This window comes from Dermochelys coriacea, chromosome 5, assembly GCF_009764565.3.
Source record: "Dermochelys coriacea isolate rDerCor1 chromosome 5, rDerCor1.pri.v4, whole genome shotgun sequence".
Taxonomy (NCBI): Eukaryota; Metazoa; Chordata; order Testudines; family Dermochelyidae; genus Dermochelys; species Dermochelys coriacea.
Window position 1 is genome coordinate 82759240 of NC_050072.1, and position 22459 is coordinate 82781698.

Genomic DNA, 22459 nt, shown 5'->3' on the forward strand with positions numbered 1-22459 from the left:
CAGAGCCAAGGGTCAGAGACTTGAGCAAGACTAGGCAGGAGCAGGACCGGAACAAGCAAGTAAAGGCACTATCACAGCTGTGGGCAAATGCTTTGAGCAGCTACCAAACTTCTGGTGCTGGGCTTAAGAGCTGGTCTGCTGACTCTTCCCACCAGTCAGGTGATGTAGCTAAGCAGGCAGTCTACTGCAGGTCAGCTGTGCTCATTAAGTTGCCCAGAGACCCTGATTCCTAATAGAGGCATCTGGATTGCTTATAGTTCTGTAAGCAAATTATAGCAAATTATTTCAGGGCTTTCCTTCTAGGTTAGCAATTTTCAAACAATCTTTCAAAACTTAATTAAAATGTTCTATTTCCTTGTTGGTTTGAGGAAAGTAAATAGAAGAATGTCTGTACTTAATAAATCCTCTCCTTCAGAAATTCTCTAGATGCCATAGATGTGAACTGATGTCAGTTGTCTGAGATGTTCTCTCAGATTTCCTTTATGACGGAAAAGAACCTTTTGCAAATAACCTAGAAAATAAAGGTTGCTTCTGGCCTCTAGCTCAAGTAACCAATTTCAGTGATACATAATGGCAGTTCACTAGTGCTATTTCAAAAGGTCCATGTGACAGAGTGTACCTGGCCCTACAGTCCTAATACACCCTGCCCCAGAAAGGAGCAGGTGGGTCCTCCATGCCTGCTTAGAGAGGTCTTGTGAAAGCAGCCAATCAGAGTCCAGCAGGCTCAGATGAAAGGAGGGCAGTTTCTGGCTGGGACCAGAGGGGTGAGAAAGAGTGCCCCTCTCTGGCCACAAGTGCTTCATAGATTGCATTTACTGGACATGGAAGTGAGAGGACCTGAGAATTTAACCCTAAAATAATGGGTAAGAGGAATGGGAACAGGTGGTAAGAGCCAAGGGGCTAAGGGAATACAGCAGCAACTAACTGAAGGAAGCAGTAGGTGGCTGCTCTTCATAGGGTCCCTGAGCTGGGACCTGGAGTAGTGGTGGACCTGAGTAACCCTCCCAACCCTGCCCCCAAAAATGGCCTAAGTCCTGAGAAGGGGACAAGGTTCTTTTAGAAGTCTAAGTGAAGGGTGTGATTTAAAGGCCCAGAGATGGAGATGAAGACCCTATTGAGGGCAGATAGTTTGAACTCTTTGCTACCCTGGAAGGGGTCTGTTTTTGACTATGTGACTTGGCAGAGGGCTGAGCCCCAGAAGAGCCACCTAGTCAGGTCAGCAATCTACAGGCTGCAAAAGGAGCAAGGAAAAGTTTTGCAGTACCACACCCAGCTGCTAGGAGGTGCTCAGGAGAGAAGTGTCCCTGTAGTGGTCACAGTCTATAGCAATCTTTCCTCATGCACGATTAGGTAAAATAATTGGGTACCAACAGTGCCACATTACCACTTTTTTGTCATGCGTCTGACAAGTAACACAACATTTTACATCACTCTTATTTTGTGAAACCATCCCTGGACATTAATAGAGGTCTGAGTCTGGTTGGCTGAAACATGTCTCCAATGACTCATGAGTCAGACAAACAAACAAGGTTTGTAGGTTTAACTGGAATGCTCAGACAATGAGTGCTATGTCTCATTTCAATATAGAATCATATTGAGACAATATCACTGATGCAGAAATTAAATTGCACTTAAACAATTTTCTAGGTAGATAATCTCACACTTTCTGTACAGATTTGTTTAACAACCTGATCTCAATGGACACAGTCCTGTTATAAAAATAATTTTACATCCTTTTTCAGATAAGTGTCAGTTCTTTACAAAAGTAAAGGAGGTACATTTCTAGCTATATTTTCACATCCTTTATTAGACTCAATATATGTAAGAGGCAGTAAGTAAGCCAAGACTCAAACTGTGTATTTTGGCTTGCCTCTGTCCCTTGACCAATAATGTTATCAGTGAGAATTTTGTACGGTGAAGATAAATCCTACAGTGGTAGATATACTATTTTTTCACTTCCCAGACATAGGCAAGGGCTTCATTCCCAACAATAAAGAATCTTTGTTTTGGTCAAGTAGTATCCTTGATGCAAAAACACCTTTTCTTTTGACTTATCTTCATTGAACAGAAGGAACCTTACACCGAGTCGATAGTCAAAATATCTGTAGATAGGATTGTAGGCAAACCGGGAGCAAAAATGGCAGACACTCTGTTTTTAGCAATTAGGTCTTTGGATATTGAGCAGCATTTGTCATGAAAAAAACCATGAAAAAAAACACATTTACCAGCTACTGAATAATTGGAAATAAATAGCTACCAACAGCTACTGAATAATTGAAAATAAACTTTATGTACAACAAGTTAAATTCCAGAAAACAGTCACATCTTCTAGTTTGCATGTTTGAGTGTCTACTGCAATTTTGGTCTGGATCAGCACTTATGCTTCTCTGAGATCACACAAAAACTACCAAAAGTGGTCAGTCTGAAGTGGCTGGCACTTGGGTGACTTCATTTTCAAACCTAACTTATCTACATTCTAAACATCCCAGCATTTGTCTCAAATTTTCTTCATAATGTACTGATGTATTTCCATAAACTAGAGTATAAAAAAAAGGAGTGGATCCCAGACTAGATTTCAACATTTGTGACACTGGCTTTTTCAAATCACTAGTAAAGATGCAAATCATTAGTACAGATGCAAGTCCATTAAGCACATGCCAAAACCAGTCTAGTCCCTCATGGAGTATAATACTTACAACATCTCTGTTCTCTTCGTATAATGCTATTTGGTAATATGCACTCTGCAAATCCTAGGTTGTGAACATTTTATTTCCTTAAAGCTCCAAGAACACTTCCTTGCTGTGCAGTAATAGATAGGTGTCAATCATAACTGCCTTAGTAAAGTTCACATTATGTTCATCCACACACCGGATTTTTTTGGTTAAAAGTGACTGAAGACACCTCTGAGAAGTGCAGCACAGAATTTGCAGTCCTAGGGTGACCACATAGCAAATGTGAAAAATCGGGATGGGGGGTGGGGAGTAATAAATGCCTATATAAGACAAAGCCCCAAATATCAGGACTGCCCCTATAAAATCAGGACATCTTGTCACCCTATGCAGTCCATGAGAGTGCTGGATAATATGGTGATTTAAAGCCACCTTTGCACCATTCCAGTCCTGAGCTGCTCCAGGAGCTGGAGCTTCTGGGGCTTGTCTAAATTCCAGCAGCCTTCTCAGGCTGCCCGGTGGGCTATAGTGCTGCCTGGAATCTCTGTAGCTCTGCACAGTACAATTCTGTCTCCAATACACCATCACTCACCCTCAGCCCTGTCCCTTGGCACATCGTATGCTCCAGAACACTTGATGTAGCCACAGCAAAAGACAGCTGTATCTGTCCACAGCTGCAGCAGGGGCTTTTATGGCCCTTTTTTGTTTCAGCTCTTTTACTTAGTGTAAAGGGCCAGGAGTGTGGGCAGGGGACCCTCACTTATGCATTCTAAGAAATACACTCATTCTGTCTGGATATTCCTTTGTAGTTCCTAGAACACAGCTTTGCACACAAAAAGACAAAAGTCTGAATTTCTTTTGAATGGAATAAAAAGTACATTCATTCTTTTTGAATTTTCTTACCTTTCAACATTTAGCAAAAACACTTATTGACCATAATTCTCTAGTGACTTGCACTTTTTTTTTAGTTATTTAAACCTGCCCGTGTAAAGTGGTTGCAAAATGCTATCACTGGTGCAAGTGAGTGGGAGCATTTTATCCCCATCTTGCACTCACTTTGCACAGTGACAAATGAAGACACCAGATGCAAGGTAGTTGAGAATCAGGGCTGCTGTAGTCGTTAAAATGGAATTAGCAAGATGTGTATGTAACTTAACCATATCTCATGATATAGTCTCATAAACATTCTCTTCCCAATAAGCACCTTTTCCCACTACATTCATAGAGCCAGCGCTACGGTGTTGTAGAATATGTGGCTGTATGTGGAATACTGTCCATCAGCCATGTGACCAATCTGATTAATCAAAATGTACAGAATCTAGATGTAAGCAGAGTCAGGATGAGCTCCACTCTGACATCTGGTGGTCAGTTGTGGCAAGTTGTGGAAAAGAACTTCAGGGGCTGATCTCATTTGCATAGGCACATCCACCCCGCCTAGCTTGAGCCCATAGCTGCCCAAATGGTCACTTTGGATGCTGTGGGATCCCCAGTTTCTCTGTTTTTGGGGCAGGCAGAATAAATTGTAATTATCCTGATTATGTGAATCAAGGACAGTGGAACTGTACTTGGCCTTTTGTTATGATGGAGGGACTCGCCATCAACTACATAGCACTTGCTAGGCAAGGGACACGAGTTCCAATTCTCAGTGAATTGAGAGAGGCTGGAGATAGGTATTAATACCTGGTGGTATGGGGGGGGGGGGGGGGCTCCTGGTGAGGGCCTTACATGCTAATTGCACTGTTCTCTCTCTACTGTGAAATGTCAGAGCTAATTTGGTTCTATTAGGAGTCTAGTTACAGGCTGCTGAGCTGAATTCATTATGGGCTAATGGTGTACTAGCACTGAGGCTCCCCTACTACAGGCTGAAATCACAAAAGAGCTAAAGTTACTAAGAGCTGAAAGTGCTGAGTGTTTGTTAAGGGGAGCCTGAAGATATATTGCAGAGCAGTGCAGCTGGTGGAGCACAGCAGTTTGTGAGATGGCTGAAGCAGCTCATGGGGTGCGGCTGGCAGAGAGGAGCGATTTGTGGGATGGGTGGTGGAGTGGAGCCCCATAGAGAGGCGGGGCAATCAGCTTTGGACCATGTAAGGTGCCCCTTAAGCCCTCCCCCCATCTCCACCCAGGTTGGGAGGTAAAACTCTGCAGATAAACTTTCAAGCTCTGGTGCTGCACTGACCCGGGACAAAGACTTTTGGGTTGTTGGACTTTGGGTTGCTGGACTCAAGAACCAAAGGGAAAGGACATACCCCAAATTGCTTAGGGTGGGTTTTTTGCTCATGGGTTATGTTATGAATCCTGTTGGTGGTGTTTCCCCAACATAATACCACATTGTTTCTCTCTGTTATTAAAAGGCTTTTGCTACATTCAGACTGTGCTTGCGAGAGGGGAAGTATTGCCTCTTAGAGGCGCCCAGTGGGGGTGGTATATATGTGTCCCAGGTCACTGGGTGGGGGCTTGAGCCGGTTTTGCATTGTATATTGGAATGGAACCCCTAGATATTGAACCCGGCCTTTCTTGCTGCCAACTCCGACGGGCAGAAGGGTTACATAAACTTAAACAAAAAATGTTTCTAGCCCTTCTGGTTGCACATAAATAAAATAAAAAAAGTATTCCAAATGTGAAACAAAGTTAAGCTGGTGTGGGTACTGATTTAATGGATAGAAGTGAATTGACTGTGTAGCAATTACATGATTCAGTGGATTGAAGGGACTGGGTAGGGGTATGTTAATTTAGTGAATAAGGATGAAGGACCAAGAGGTCACAGCATCATCCTCCAGGGTTGGAGACAGATGAGGATAGATAAGCTTTGGCCACCAGAGAGAAGTGAAGCAGGAGGAATTTCACACAGCTAGAAGTTTCAAATCAATACCAGATCCTCAACATGGAAACTATGAAGATCTCTGAAGATCCAGGAGGTCTAAAGGAACAGAGAGATGTATAGGACACATGTTGATGAAAGCGTGGCCCAACCTCTAGAAAATCAAGCTTGCCTGCAAATCATTCTTTAATAGTCCAAGGTAGACAGACAACCTGTGTTGGAGATCCAATACTGGAAAAATGGAAAGAACATTCTATAAGGGAGAGGTGGTCAACAGGACAGTGTGCTGCCTTCCTAGAGCCAAAACTGATTGAATAGGCTTCTGAAGCTGACAGGTAAGGATCCATTAGTGCTGATTTGAACCATCACCAACAACACTGTGTTGCAGGACATCTTGCAGATAATAGAGGATTCCAGGATTCAGAAATGCGCTGAAGAAAACTCCATGTGATCTTCTCCTAGATCCTTCCTGTTCCACAAGTAAATGAAGGCAGAAGATTCTGGAAGTGAATCATTGGCTAGATAAGTGGTGTAGGGTTTGGGTTTTGTGGAACATTTGTTCCCCTTTAATAGTGGTGGGCAGGGCTGGCTCTAGGCACCAGCAAAACAAGCAGGTGCTTGGGGCGGCACATTTCTAGGGGCAGTATTCCAGCACCAGCCATGCTTCCCCCAGAAATGTACCCCCACCGCCCCAGCTCGCCTCTGCTCCGCCTCCACTTGCTCCCCTGAGTGTGCTACTGCTGCTCCGCTTCTCCCCACTCCCTCCCAGGCTTGCCGCACATGAAACAGGTGTTTTGCACGGCAAGCCTGGGAGGGAGGGAGAAACTGAGCAGCAGTGCGCTGAGGGGAGATGGCGATGGTGGAGCGGAGGCGAGCTGGGGCAAGGAACGGTTCCTCTATTCCCCCCCGTTACTTCCTGCACTCCCCCCACCTTCACTCACCTACGCTCCGCCTGCTCCCCTGAATGCACTGCCTCTCCCTCATCTAAGAGGGACAGGGGAGAAGCAGAGCGGCGGCCTGTTCAGGGGAGCAGGCAGAGTGAAGGTGAGCTAGCGTGGTGGGGAGGGAGCCGCAGGAAGCAATGGTGGGGGGGAAATGCAGCACGCCCGGGGGAGGAGGGCTGGGGATTTGGGAAATGGGTTGGGAAGGGGAGGAGTTGGGGCAGAGCCGGGGGCGGGGGGCATGAAAAGAAAAAAAAAAAAAAAAGCGCAGAGGCGGCCAAAATTGTTTTTGCTTGGGGTGGCAAAAATCCTAGAGCTGGCCCTGGTGGTGGAGGCCATTCAAACCATTCAGCCTTCTCTCCCCATACAAAGTGGGCCAATCTCTTTTGGGGACAAGCTGGCTAGGGTAATCAGGAAGGAATTAAACTAATGCCAAGAGGGGAAGGTAAGAAGATGGAAGGTATGAACACTGAACAAAAAATTTGGGATGTTGAGCAAACATTAATGAAGGAACCAAAGGACCCGAAGAGAAGAAATTCTTGGATTGTTTATTCAGCAATGCTAGGAGTCTGGGAATCAAATGAGCAATTGGAATTGCTCACATATTAGCATAAATTGATCTTATGGATCAATGTCCTCAGGGAGTATATAAACCTGGCCCTGGAACTGAAATGGTTAAGGAGCAACCCTGGGCCCAGGTGACCCCACCTAGCCCCATCTGCAGAGCATGCTGTACTGGAGGTGGAGCTTAAAAGGGAGCCAGACAATTCAGAAGGGGCCTGACAGGACAGGGAGAGAGACCTATCCTGAAAGGTCCTGAAGAAATGTGCTACAGAAGCCTCTTTCCTAAGAGAAAGAGCCTGCCTGCTAAGCCCAGAGGGACTGAAGGGTTAGTTATTCTCTTTTCCTTTTACTTCTTTGAGGCAAACTGTAAGACTTTGTCAAGAGAGTGGCCTGTAGGAAGTGGCCCATGGAGACAGCCTTAAAGCATTCTTGAGTGCTGGATATTGGTGCAACCTACAGGGCCCTGGGATGGAGCCCAGTGGAATGGAAGGGCGTAGCCTCTCCTCCCTACCTCCGGCCCCCACCCCTTGTTAAGAAGGACATGAAACCTTCACTTCCAGACTCTCTCCCTTGGAAAAGGAAGGAGAGGGTAAAAATATTTAGAACCCTGAGGCTGGGATTGGACACCCACATGGGTCAATAGATGGATTCAAGGTCCCATCGCTAATCAAAAGGGTGGAAGACCCCATGTCTTCCTTGGGACTCTGTCACCCTGGAGAGAGTAGAGGCTGGTGACCTGATTAGAGGGTGTTGACTTAACCCTCTGACTTAACACCAAAAGGCAGACCACTCCAGGGCAGGACTGTGGTCCAAGGGAAATATTGGACAGAGGGTGAGCAAAGGTGAAGCCCCCTAAACACTAGCTGATAACATCAGAAAACACTGTCCATCACAGATAAAGCATAAGATGTGGTACTTACTAGTGTCTGCTACAGATCCACAAGTCACACTAGAGAACAGAATGACTGCCTCCTTATGCACCTATCTATAATGTGTTGGGGAAAAGTTGCATGGTCATGGGGGGACTTCAGTCTGAGTTGTATATGCTGGAGGTCTCATGCTTCTAGTACAAAAACCTCCTTGGAATTTTTAAATATTCTAGATGACAACTACCTAACTCAAAAAGTGTGGCAGTCAACACAGGGAAATTCTTTATTTGACCTTCCTCTAACAGATAGAGAGGAACCGATCACAGAACTAAAAATTAATGGTAGCTTAAGTACAAGTGATCACCACATTTATAATGTGCAAGCATAATAAAGTCTAGACCAGTTATTTCTCTCTCTCACACACACACACGGTGCTTTAATAGGGCCAATTTTGCAAAGCTAAAAACTACTGAGTCAAATCAGGTGGGAGAAAGAATTTAATTCAAAAGTATAACTGATAATTGGGAATCATTTAAGAACACCTTACTAAATGCCCAAAAAGTCACAAACCCATAATCAAGGAAGAAGACCTTGCTGGTTAAAAAAAAAAAATTGACCTGGCTTAGAGAAGAAGTAAATGTAGCTGTAATATAATAAATAACTATATAAACAAATGGAAAAAAGGGGATGTTGATAGTAATGAATGTTAGGACTTGTAGAAAATTGATGAGGGAAGTGAAGAGACACAAGGAGAAATCTCTAGCTAGCAGAATTAAGGATAATAAGGAGTTTTAAAAATATATAGGGAATGAAAAGTATCCTGACAATAGTATTGATCCTTTACTAGATGGAAATGGTATAATATTATTAATTGTATAATAATAATTATTGATAAGGTAGAAGTGTTCAATAAATATTTCTGTTCTGTATTTGGGGGAGAGGAGATATAGTCTCATCATATGGTTCAAGAAAATACTCTTTCCATTCCACTAGTATCTCTGTATAATGTTAAACAGAAGCTACTAAAGTTAGACATTTTAAAATCAGCAGATCCAGATAACTTTTAGCCAAGAGTTTTAAAAGAGCTGGATGAGGAGCTTGCTGGCCCATTAATATTGATTTTCAATACATGGAGCACTGGAGAAGCTTCTGAAGACTGGAAGAAAGCTAATGTTGTGACAATTTCTAAAAAAAATAATGGAATGACCTGGATAACTATAGGCCTGTCACCCTGACATCAGTCCCAGGCAAGAGAGGAATGGCTGATATGGGACTTTATTAATAAAGATTTAAAGGGAGGTAATGTAATTAATTCAAACCAACAGGGCTTATGAAGATAGATATGGTTAAACCATTCTTGGTGGAGGTGGGGTTTTTGTTTTTGTTTTTATTTTGGAGGTTATATGTTTGGTTGTTAAAGGTAATAGTGTTGTTGTAATATGCTTAGACTTATGTAAGGCATTTGAATTGGTATCACATTAACATTTTGATTAAAAAACTAGAATATTAAATGGATTAAACTGATAGGTCTCAAAATGTAATTGTAAACGGAGAATTGTCATCAATCAGGTATGTTTCCTGTGGGATCCCATGTTTCTTAGCTGTATGCTATTGAACCATATATCAGTAATCTGGAAGAAAACATAAAATTATCACTGATCAAGTTGCAGATGACAAAAATTAGGGGAATGGTAAATAATGAAGAGGATAGGTGACTGCTTCAGAGAGATATGGATCACCTGGTAAACTGGGCAAAAAACAAATAATATGCATTTTAATATGATTAATACATCTAGGAACAAAAAACATAGGCCATACTTACACAATGGGGATTCTATCCTGGGAAGCAAGTCAAAGCAGGAAAATAGTTTGAGAGTTGGCAGTTTTTTAAAGAGACATTATTAAGGGCACAAGAGAAAACAATCCCACTGTGTAGGAAAGATAGGAAGTATGGCAAGAGACCATCCTGTCTTAACCAGGAGATCTTCAATTATCTGAAACTCAAAACAGAATCCTACAAAAAAGTGGAAACTAAGTCAAATTACAGAGGATGAATATAAAAAAACCCACAAATATGTAGGGACAAAATTAGAAAGGCCAAGCCACAAAAATAAATTAAACTAGCTAGAGACAAAGGATAACAAGAAAATATTCTACAAATACATTAGAAGCAAGAGGAAGACCAAGGACAGGGTCAGCCATTACTCAATGAGGGAGGAAAGACAATAATAGAAAATTTTGAAACAGAAGAAGTGCTTAGTGTCTTTCTTGTTTCAGTTTTCACCAAAAATGTTAATAGCGATTGGACATCAAACACAGTGAACACCAATAAAAATGAGGTAGGATCTGAGGCTAAAATAGGGAAAGAAGTTAAAAATTACTTCAACAGGTTACATGTCTTCAAATCCGCAGGGCTTGATGAAATATATCCTAGAATACCCAAGGATCTGACTGAGAAGATATTTGAGCGATAATCTTCAAAAACTCACAGAATATGGAAGAGATTCCAGAGGACTGGAAGAAGGCAAATATAGTGCCAATCTATAAATAGGGGGAGAAGGACAACCCAGAGAATCACAGACCAGACAACTTAACTTCAGATCCTGGAAAGATAACGGAGCACATGATCAAGCAATCAATTTGCAAACACTTAGAAGATAATAACATGATAAATAACAGTCAACCTGGATTTGTCAAGAACAAATCTTGTCAAACCAACCTAATAGCTTTCTTTGACAGGGTAACAAGCCTTATTGATAGGGGGAAGTGATAGATGTGATATATCTTGACTTTAGTAAGGCTTTTAATATTGTCTTGCATGACCTTTTCATAAACTAGGGAAATATATCCTAGATGAAGCTAGTGTACGGTGAGCGCATAACTGGTTGGAAAACCATTCCCAGAGAGGTTTCAGAGTAGCAGCCATGTTAGTCTGTATTCACAAAAAGAAAGAGTACTTGTGGCACCTTAGAGACTAACAAATTTGTTAGTGAGCTGTAGCTCACAAAAGCTTATGCTCTAATAAATTTGTTAGTCTCTAAGGTGCCACATTCCCAGAGAGTAGTTATCAATGGTTCACAGTCAAGCTGGAAGGGAATATCGAGTGGGGTCCCACAGGGATCAGTCCTGGGTGTGGTTCTGTTCAATATCTTCATCAATAGTTTAGATGGCATAGAGAGTATTCTTATATAGTTTGTGTACTATACCAAGATGGGAGGGGTTGGAAGTGCTTTGGAGGATAGGATTAAAGTTCAAAATTATCTGGACAAATTGGAAAAATGGTCTGAAGTAAATAGGATGAAATTCAATAAGGACAAATGCAAAACACTCTACTTAGGAAGGAACAATCAATTGCACACATACAAAATGGGAAATCACTGCCTAGGAAGGAGTACTGCGGAAAGGGATCTGGGGATCATACTGGATCACAAGGTCAGATATTAGGAAAAAGTCCTAATTGTCAGGGTAGATAAGCACTAGAACAAATTGCCTAAGGAGGCTGTAGAATCTCCAATCACTGGAAGTTTTTAAGAACAGGTTAGACAAACACCTGTCAGGAATGCTCTAGTTATTACTTAATCCAGCCGTGAGTGCAGAGGACTAGACTAGATGACCTACTGAAGTCCCTTCCAGTCCTATACTTCTATGACTCTATGATTATGAGTGGATGAGGAGAGGGCCCTTGGCAGATGAGATCTTGAAGTCTGGAACTGGTTTTCTTTAAAAGGATTTTTTATATAAACCATTCACCTAAGCATGAGGTTTTCTGCTTGCTGACATTATATAGTTTCAGACTATCACTTTAAAGTTGCTGTTACGTCACACCTTGTTGCTTCAGGAGAAAGATGAAAAAATGTTGCTGATGTTATCTGTGGTGGTATCTGCTGGTGAACTTCCCAATATATCAGAAATAGTCTTGAATCATTCAGATTAGGATTGAAATCCCATAACTTTTGACTCATATACATATATATGCTTGATTGGAAAGCTCTTAAGGACTTGTTTAGAAGCCTGTAGTGCAGAAAGTCAGTGTGAGACTTCATCCAAAAGCATATGGGAGCATAACAACAGGAGTGGAGGGAGCACATAGCAATACGGCAGGGCAGAGGGTTAGGGGGACAGGCTTTAGAGTGGAGTTAAGGACATGGGTATCAAGGGTGTGGGATGAATAGGTGATGACAAATGAGATTAAGTCATGTTCAGAGAGGGGGACTTCAGAAATCTACAACTTTTAAACTTAAAGTAGGTATGAGTCCAGGATGCAAAATTTGGATTTGGGTTCTTGTTTTGAAATCTCTCAAGTTGGATTTTGGGTTTTGGTCTGGGACCATTTAGAGTTCAAAGTATTAAAAGATCCATTCCACCAACACAGGTGCTCATTTTCACAATATAAACCTGTTGCAGATGCAGTAAAGTGGAGGACAAATATGAATAGCACCTCTGATCTTGTCTGTAGCTACTTGCATATGGTGGTAGTGCAGCTGAGCTGCCCATATGCTTGCCACTCAAAGTATGGCCTGGAGTTATAATGACTGACTTCAAATGGATTAGATACTAATTTGGGCCAGATTTTTAAAGGTATTTAGGTGCTAAAATGCAGACTGGCACATAGACACTTTTGAAAATTGACTAACTCCCATTAAAGTGTGTGTGTGTCTGTCTGTCTGATTTTGACCAGAAATTCCATCCATAATTCCCTTAAAAGTTTCATGAAGACTTATACATGCCTGTCAATGTTGAGTCAGCATTTAAAAAAAAAAGTGTCAAAATTCCTGACCAGCTGTAGTCCTGACTCCCCATTCTGGGATTTACCTACAAAACAATGCTCGTCAAATATATTAGTAATGTGTGTGACCTCACCTGGATTATCCAAAACATTTTCTGTATTCTAACTACTGAAAGAATTGATAGCAAGTTCATCAGGTAAGAAAAGTGGTCCACATATGCCATTTTCAGAATTGCGACTCTGTGATAGCCCCCCTTTTACTGCTGGTAAATGGATTTTATGGTACTCCTGTTTTCATTCTACTCCTCAGTGTGCATTGCTGTAGAAGCCAAACACATGTGTGGCCACTCATAGGGTGTGCTTGGCAAGCGTCAAGACATGGACGCCAAGTTCTGGCAGGTATTTTTTCCAGCATCAATATCTGGGACTGTAGCTGTCTTCCTGGCTGGATTCCTCTGTTCTTCTGGCTGGCTCCACACTTGGCTGCTGAAACTACTGTAGGAAGTGCCAGTGGTGCTGGCATGAAAATAAGTCTGGTTTAACTGCCCTAACCCTCAGGATGCCATAATCCTTCAATTTCCCCTTCACTGTGAAGAATGTTCTCCTTTTTATATGTTGAAGAACAAGTTTCTAGAAACACTTTTTCTGAGATCCATTTTCAGGGCCCTTTTGTAATGGAGGAGGACGTGCCATATTTGCCTAGACTGTTCAAACACACAGAGCAAACCAATTTAAGTTCCTCCCACACTGTTGTGTGGGCCACAAATTCATTAAATCCCTTCTCTCACTGACAGGTAAACGGAATAGTCACTACATTATACAAAAAGAAACATCCAGACAAGCTTTCTGTCCATTTCCTCAAGAATGGATTTCTTAAAAGTTTGTTAGGTAACAAAAAGCAAAGCAACACATATGGCTTTGAGTCACAAAGCTGAGAGACAGAGGAAAGATGTTGTCCAGATTGTTGTGGTTTAGTGCAATAGGGAAGAAGTTCTCAAGAATCTCTCCTTGCACCTGCAATTCATGGGGCAGTCCAAGTACTCTCCTGAGTCTCTTAGTGGTAGGCAACACCAACTACTCCCTTCTTGAGTCCCTGGGGTAAGCACCCCCCTCTGCCCCAAAAAAGGGGGGGGTAAGCAAGTAGGAAATGGGTTGGGATGATATGTTCTAGGCTGCCTCAATGGGCCGTGGTTGCAAGCCACAATAGTTCATAATGTGTTTGTTTATTCCAGTTTCCAGCTATAAAGTAACTTTCTTATAAGTTTCCATAAGAACATCCATAGCTTAGCCTAGGCACTGGCCACAAACTTGAATACCTCTGGCTCAGTTTTAAAAATTCTCACACTTTCACTTTCCCTGGAATACAGCCTGTGGTGGTGTTGCTCCATTTCCCATGTGAGACAGACTGAAACTTATGCATCAACTCCTCAATCTTTTGTAGAAGAAAACTGGGAAATGTTTTCATCAGTGTAATTGTCTAATTAGCCACAACTCTCAAAAATGAACAAAGGAGGAGGAAATAAATGATAGATAGATAAAGAAAATGGAAATAGAAATCTGTAAGCAGGACAGGGCATGGAAGGCAATGTATCTCTTGAACAGAAAGAGGGAAGTATAAATAAATATCTTCTGGATGAAAGGAATGAAAATACCCCAGGAGATGGGGGAGGAACAAACCCACATTCCTTGTTTTCTACTGAGATGAAGGATTGGCTCCCAGGAAAAAAAAAGAGAGGGTCTCTAGGAAAATGTTATACACACAAGCCCCTCTCTCTTTTTTTTGGAGTGGGGAAGGATTACAAAATATTTATTAATAATTCCTGTCCTTCCCAAGAAAGTAAAAAAATATAAAAAACTGAATGAGAAAAGAGAAGCTTTGAAGAAGATAATAGGTATTTTGTTGGGATGGAAATGGGAATGGAGGGAGGTGGTAAATGAAAAGTTGCAAGAAACTTAAATATAAAGAGCTTTGCAGAAAGGGTAGAAAAACGGGGTTTGATAAGAAAAACTGTCTATTTTATAGAGCATTCATGATCTTGCTCATTTGTGATTGCAAGCATGAAAAGTGGTTGTCTAGTTCTGCATAAACATCACAAGACTAGGAAATTCAGTTGGGATAACTGTCCAAAAGTTGCTTATCCAAATCACTTTGGTTTGGAGGGGATAACTTTTCTTGCAGTACATTTCTAGTTCTTGTTGTGGCCAAAATCAGGAAGCACAGAGAAAAAAATTGGAGAAAAGGTTACCAATTTTTTAAAATCGTGAAATGTTTGTTTTCAGACTGCATTTTGTGTGATTGCTCAAATCAGATCTTTATCCAGTCTGTTCATCCAGAGATACAAATACTTCAAATATACTCGCAGTTAATGGGGAGTCTCATTTAGTTCAAATGGTAGAGTTGCTAATTTTGTATCTGTAACTCTGCAATTCATGCTGCAGAAAGGATAGGGTCCTCACTGCTTAACTGTTCCACATACACTTCGCAGTAATCACAGTAAATATTCAAGTAGATTACTTAAAACTGACTTCAGTAAAATGCCATCCCACTTCCAAGCCATTAATGATGACACAAAACCCTCTCTCAAATATCATATATTCTCCAGGTTTGCAATTTTTGGCTCAGATTTCTTTGATAGAAAAAACAGGCTGAATCACTGGATTTTTTCTTTAGTGATACACCTGAAGATGCTAGGTAATTCTGGAGATTAAATACCAAGAACCTTAAAGTTTTAAGGTTTCTTCTTCTACTTTAAAGACAGACCTAACAAAGTTCCCCTTTAGTTTACTGACTTATAATAGACTTCCCCGTACCTATGTAGTCATAAATTACAAAGCAGATATAAGGCCCAAGTCTATGGTTAAGCATGTAGAATCACATTTAGATGCCTGATAGAGGTGGAAAAGAATTGGTGAAATATTTTTCACTATATATATTCCCTGATTTTGAAACTCATTTAAAAGTATTGATTTTAAATTGTTTAAGGACATCAGAAAATTACCAACACTAAGCCTGAAAAGCATACCCATAGGGGTTGTGGAAAATGTTCTGTACAAAATGTGCCTTCAAAAAAGGAAATTTTAGTCAGAGATGCATACTTGTGACATTTGGAAAAGCTACTAGAAGAGAAGGTGGTGGTGGTGGCACTCTCCCAAAAGCCACATAGTCTAGTGGATAAAGCACAGGGCTGGGAGCCAGGAGGACTTAATACTTTGCAAATATAAAGCACTTTATAAACATTAGTTATGAAGTAGCAAAATATCATTATCCCCATTTAACTGATGGAGAAACTGAAACTCAGATGGACTAAGTGCCTGATCCTTGGAGGTATTGACTATCCCCTGCAAAGTGTCAAGCACACTCATCTTCCAGTAATGCAAACTAGAGGGAAGCAGGTGACTGGAGAGTATGAGCCAGAGGAAGAGAGGAGTAGAATATGGGGCTTGGAAAAAGAAATATGGGAGGGCAGTCATTGCCATGGGGGGGAAGAAGAACCCATCTCCCCCTTCCCCTACCACACATAAAAACCATAAGAACAGCCATACTGGGTCAGACCAAAGGTCCATCTAGCCCAGTATCCTGTCTTCTGACAGTGGCCAATGCCAGATGCCCCAGAGGGAATGAAAAGAACAGGTAATCGTCAAGTGATCCATTCCCTGTTGTCCATTCTCAGCTTCTGGCAAACAGAGACTAGGGATGCCATTTCTGCCCATCCTGGCTAATAGCTATTGATACATACATCCAGCGTCTCCAAAAAACCCAGGTGTGTGTGTGTGGGGGGGGTGGGGTGGGGGGGGTTCAGCTATTTTGGAACCCCTGGCCTGTTCTGCACTGCATGCAGCCCAGGAAGTAAGAATATTTTAAGTAGTAAGTAAATTCCCAGAAAAAAATCTTAAGCATTTACAGCTAATACAGGGTTTTTACAAATATAATTAATAATAATTTATTGTATTACCATAGTGGCTAGGAGCCCCAGTCAGACCAGACCCCATTGTGCTAGATGCTGTACAAACACAGAACAGAAAGATGGTCCATGTCACAAAAAGGTTACAATCTAACTATAAAACGAGAGACAACAGTTGGATGCGACAGATGGAAAAGTACAAGCAAAAAATTAAACAATATTAGTCAGAATATTAAGCTGTGGCTTCACCACATCAGCAGCCTAGTTGTTTCCAAGTTTTTTGTAGGTTTCATGGCGGAGGGAAGTTTTAAGGAGGGTTTTGAAGGAGGATAATGAGTTAGTTTTGCAAGCATGAGGGGTAACAAGGAGAAAAAAAATCAAAGGTACTGTACTCTTAACTTTATTCCAGTTTAGCAGGGTAGTTTTTTGCATGGAATATAAATTATACTATACTAAACTGTCATTTCTGACAGTTTATTCACTGACTGGCACAATTAGGCGTGGATCTTGCAAAGGCTTGACTACCCAGGGAAGTTTTTCTGCTATAATTAATTATACTAGTATAACTATAATGAAAAAGTGCATCTGCACCACTTTTCTTATGCCAGCTTAATATGCTTCCCTGGAAAATTTCTAGTCCATGCACCTCTGAGCTCTTTTTCAGATAATCATTCAGCATTTGGGACAGCAAAGTTCCACAACCAGGCTCAATGTATTCTGGAATTTTTCTCATGGTGCTTTGTATGATACCTATCCACACCTTATGGAATTTGGGACTTTGAGAAAAACAAAACTCTCATGATTCCTTTTCTGGTATTCCATAATTCATGTGATTTTAGTAGGCCAGAGCCATTTTCAGACTGCTTTCAGGTGGCATGGAGGAGGCACTACTGAACAGGGGAATAATGACCATTATTAATATGAACAGGGACCTCCAGGTATATTGACAGTAATGCAGGAGGGTGGCTTTGGAAGATTTGGCAGACAGCTACCTGCATTACCACCATGATGCTGTGCAGGTACTACTGGAGGAGGAAGAGGACTAAATTGCCTAGCTAACTCTACATGATGCTTTCCTGGAGCAGCTTTACTCCCTGGAGTGCTGCTAGTGGGCTCAGTCAACCAGCACCATCAACTGGTGAAAAGGATAGTGCTGCAGAACTGGGATGACCAGCAGTGGCTACATAACTCATCCTGGAGATCTGTGCGTAGCTCACCCCAGAGTTTCAGAAGCAGAACACCAGCCTGAGAGCTCCCATCAGCATGAAGTAGTATGTGGTCATGACCATCTGGAAGCTTCCATCCCCAATATCTACCATTTGATAGCTAACTAGCTTAGTGTTGATAAATCTACTGTCAAGGCTGCTGTTATTGAAGTGTGAACTGCTATGGTGAGGATGCCGCTGGCTGGATGCAAAGCTGGGCAGTGCATAGAAGGTTACTGATACACAATTTGGGAATCCCACCCATGCAAATCTAAGGGTCACTGATCAGCCCCACATGCTAATTATTTGCCCCCACCTCCAAACTCACCTTCCAGGCCGCAGAGTTCATTAACAGAAAGGGATATTTTTCCATGGTGCTACAAGGCTAGATTTACTAGCATTAATGGGAATCAGTTGAAAAGGTCCCTGTGCTGCCTGTTTCCCCATAGGTTACATTAAAGTTGATACCTGGGTATCTCCAGTTTCCTGATAGAGTTTGGTAGTAATGCAAAATGCTGCATAAATACTGCTTGTGTGTCCATTCTGAAGGTCTATCAAAGCTGAAGTTCTTTGATAAAATGAAGATTGGCATGTTGATGAGATCCATCCTGCAACCTTTGTTGCTGTGCTCCTTCTGTTCTGTTTTAGTACCAGTTAGGCTGCCTATACTTCTGACATTATGCTATATACTCCTTGCAGGACTGCTACTAGCTGATCAGGCTCCTATACCAGACAGACTGGCTACAAAGCTTCCCTCCCAGAGGGGTACACCAGCTGTATTCATGATAAGATCCTTTAATGCACAGCCAGGAATGGCTTTTGTGAGCTAAAGGTATGTTATACACCACCACCTAGTGGTTGAATAATATAATACAATTTTCAGAGTAGCAGCCGTGTTAGTCTGTATTCACAAAAGAAAAGAAGTACTTGTGGCACCTTAGAGACTAACGAATTTGTTTTAGCATAAGCTTTCATGAGCTACAGCTCACTTCATCGGATGCATTCAGTGGAAAAATACAGTGGGAAGATATATATATCTATGAGAGAGAGAGAGAACATGAAACGACTGCTCAATTGGAATTAATTTGCAAACTGGATACAATTAACCTAGGCTTGAATAGAGACTGGGAGTGGATGGGTCATTACACAAAGTAAAACTATTTCCCCATGTTTATCTCCACCTCCCCTCTCCCCGTTCCTCAGACGTTCTTGTCAACTGCTGGAAATGGCCCACCTTGATTATCACTACAAAAGGTTTCTCCACTCCCCCCACTCTCCTGCTGGTAATAGCTCACCTTAAGTGATCACTCATTACGTGTGCATGGTAACACCCATTGTTTCATGTTCTCTATGTATATAAATCTTCCCACTGCATTTTCCACTGAATGCATCAGATGAAGTGAGCTGTAGCTCACGGAAGCTTATGCTCAAATAAATGTGTTAGTCTGTAAGGTGCCACAAGTCCTCCTTTTCTTTTAATACAATTTAGCATTCCATTACACGCATCCAAGCTAGTTTTGATCTAGCTATTTTGAATAAGCATAGCAGTGAAGCTGCAGCAGCATGAGTACATACACAGGATCCCAGGCAGGGTTGGGCAGCCTGAGCAGCTGTCTGTGAGGCCACATATCATGGCTATTGTTGTTTGAGCCATACAGATCAAAGCTATCTTAAGTATGTCTACACACACTGCAATCAAACCTCTGATTGCTATGTAGACATACAGTAAGTACCTATAACATGAGTAAGGGGTGTTTTGCACAACATCTGTGAGTAAGGGAAAGCATCATACTGCTGGATGGGATGCAGAAGTAGACACACATTTTAAATGTTAACAACCATGGAGGGTACCTCTACACAATGCCCTAACAGGGCAGGGAAGCAGGATTAGGAATAACTGAGTTCCTACTTTGAGACCAGGGCAGTAGAAGCCACACAGGTAACCAGAAAGCTTCACCCACCTGTGAAGCAATGCAGTGTGGGATACCAGTAGGAGGAATACCTAAAGCAGTATAGTTAATTCAACATAGGGATACATCCACACAAACTATATAGCAGTATATCTCATTCCAAAATAGTTATGTTGCTTCCAAAGCAAATTAGAGAGAGAAATTAAAAAAAAAAAAAAACCAACCCACCATGTGGGGACACAAGTCAGTTTATGCCAAAAAAAATCTGAAGTTGTACTAAAAAAAAAAAAACAAAAAAACAAACTTTCTTGTGTTGACAAGCCCTTACATACATGCTAAAATGTGCACACTGAGTAGCCCTGGTGGAGTCAATGGGGCTATTCAAAATGTGTAAAGTTGAGCACACATGTAAGTCTTTGCATGAATGGGGCTCCAGTTTCTATGTTCTCATTGATGTAGTCATGAATTGCACACTCATTCCTTGTGGGCTGCTGAGCACATAACAAAATCCCAGATTTATAAAGAGGAACTTTTCCCTAACGTACCAAAAAGATCTTTTTCAGATTTCTGTTATTCCAAGTACCTTTACATGTATATCAAGATGAGCAAAATGCAGAAATTATTTCCCACAAACTGGTCATATTAGAGGCCTCCAAATTAGAGAACCAAAGCTCCATTGGAGGCTGCTTTTGGCCAAGAAAACTTCCATTATGTTCAATATGTTTTTATAAAAAGAATTTCAGTGCTACATGTTTTCATTTAAGAATGTATTTGCTCATGGGCAATTGTATGTTGCCCTAGAGTTTATTTAATCATGGGCTGATGTCAATGAGTGACAAAATGTCAGTATAAAGAAAGTGACCACATTCTATATTCTGAAAGAAAGTGACCACATTTCTGCCATATTTTCTTTATGCCTGTAATAATAAATTCTTCTGATATTCACACCACTAGCCAAACAGTTTTACACTGTTTAAAGGTCTAGTGAAATTACATGAAGCTTTTTGTACCACAGTTCAAAAAACTGTAAGTAGGTCCTCTACAAGGCAGAATATCTTAATTTGAACCTCTTATTTCTAAAACAATCCCTTTTATTGATTATACCCCTCCCCCATTTTTAGGTAAAATTATATTACAACATGTAAAGGTCAGAGGTTGCTGAAAGTGAGTCCATTGCAGATACTGATGCTGATTAGTAATTGATCTATATTTGGAATGCATGTGACTGAAGTAGAGGGCTAGAGGAGTACGTGCTCCCCCTGCCCATAAAAAAATTTTTGCCTGTGAAACAGTGGTGAGTAAATGTTAGTATTATTCCTGCTGGTATTGTAACTGGCTTATTAAACCCATCCTGGGATGGTCTGTTTTCTTTCTACACTGTAAAGCATGGTGGGCTTTTAAAGTACATAATTCAGCTGAGTTTCACTTTTCTGAAAGTGTCTTTGTGTTACAGAATAACAGTTTTATGTGGGCCGATGTGCCATAATATACATTACATGTCTATTCCCTGGGTTCTGGGCCAGATGGGATACATCCTCTTCAGGCATCCAGACAGTTGTTATTTATTTAAAGGGAAAATGTAACGGTTCAGCTTTTTCACAGGACAGTAACCATCTGATTTTAGTACTCAGCATTCACAGGATACATTTTAGGCCAAATCATAAATGTAACTCAATGTTATAATGTAGTATGAAGTTGTGTTTTTTAAATTTCAGTTTTGTGCTAGTTCAACTAGTACACACAGAAAGTTAGGCACAGGGGAAGGTACTTTACATAGTATACTCTACAAACAATAGCTCACAAAGCAAACCAAGCATTAGTTTTGTTGTGATGGAGAAAGGGGTAGATCACTATCATTTAAGTCACCTATACAGTAAAAATAGGCCTGAGCTGCCAAGTTTGGTTTCAGGCCTTCTTCTTTAGGGGGATTTGGACTCTAAGTTCCAGTTCAGGACTATTTAAAATGTACATTAATAACCTTGGGATACATTTTCAAATTCGTGATTGGAAATGGAAACACAGTTATGATTAACTGAGTATGCAGGTATGGTTGATCCAGTTTCAAAAGGTCTATCATATCTACAAAATTTCCAGATGTTCAGGAAAAATATAGAGAACGGTCAATATCCAGCTATGAAGTCACAAAACTAAGACACTGGTGTCACTAGTATGTATGTATTTCTTCTCTCATTTGCATCACCTTGTAAGGATATAACTCACTGGCTGGGATGCCCCCAGCAGCTGGGAATGGTAGTATAGCAGGCTCTCCTCTCTTCACTCCCCCTGCTGATGCCCTTGGTCCTGCAATAATCTGCTTCTTCTTCTGACTGTCCTGTGGCCAAGTCACCTAGAGTCCCACTCCTTCCAGGGTGGGCCAATAGTCCAACAAAACAAGTAAACTTAAAATTTTACAGCCACTATGCCAGGCCTCAGCCCTCATCTGGGACTCTGTATTCCTGGCCTCTTTCAGGCTTGAAGTCTGTACTTCCCCTCATTGTCTGGGGAAGAGATAGGGGAACCCAGGCCCACCCTCTCCTGTGGGTTCCAGCCCAAGGGCCATTCTTTATTCAATTCCTTGCCACTTCCCTGGGCTGCTCCTATCTTTCCTTGCTTTTCAGTGCCCCAACAAATCTGTGAATGTTGCTGTGGATTTATAGCTCATCATGGCTTCTTCCCAGCTGGTTACTGAGGTGCTTTCTCAAAATCACTCCAACCCTCTCTAGAAGCAGCTAAACTGTATTTCAAACAGTCCTGCTTTCCTACCTTATGACAGGAATTCCTCAGCTCTCCTCCTTGGAGCTGGATTTGTAGTTTAGGCTATCTGTAGAGCCTTAGTAAGCTTCCCCTTCAACTAG

At 41.4% G+C, this 22459-nt stretch overlaps 1 long non-coding RNA gene across 1 annotated transcript; it reads right to left on the reverse strand.

Annotated features, from left to right (window-relative positions):
• Window positions 1-13415: 13415 nt before the first annotated feature.
• On the reverse strand, window positions 13416-20847 carry LOC122460419. The gene is made up of 3 exons (XR_006281707.1): window positions 19612-20847; window positions 14349-14354; window positions 13416-13429 (listed from the first exon to the last, which is right to left on the reverse strand). It is a non-coding gene; the product is annotated as an uncharacterized LOC122460419 (long non-coding RNA).
• Window positions 20848-22459: the final 1612 nt, after the last annotated feature.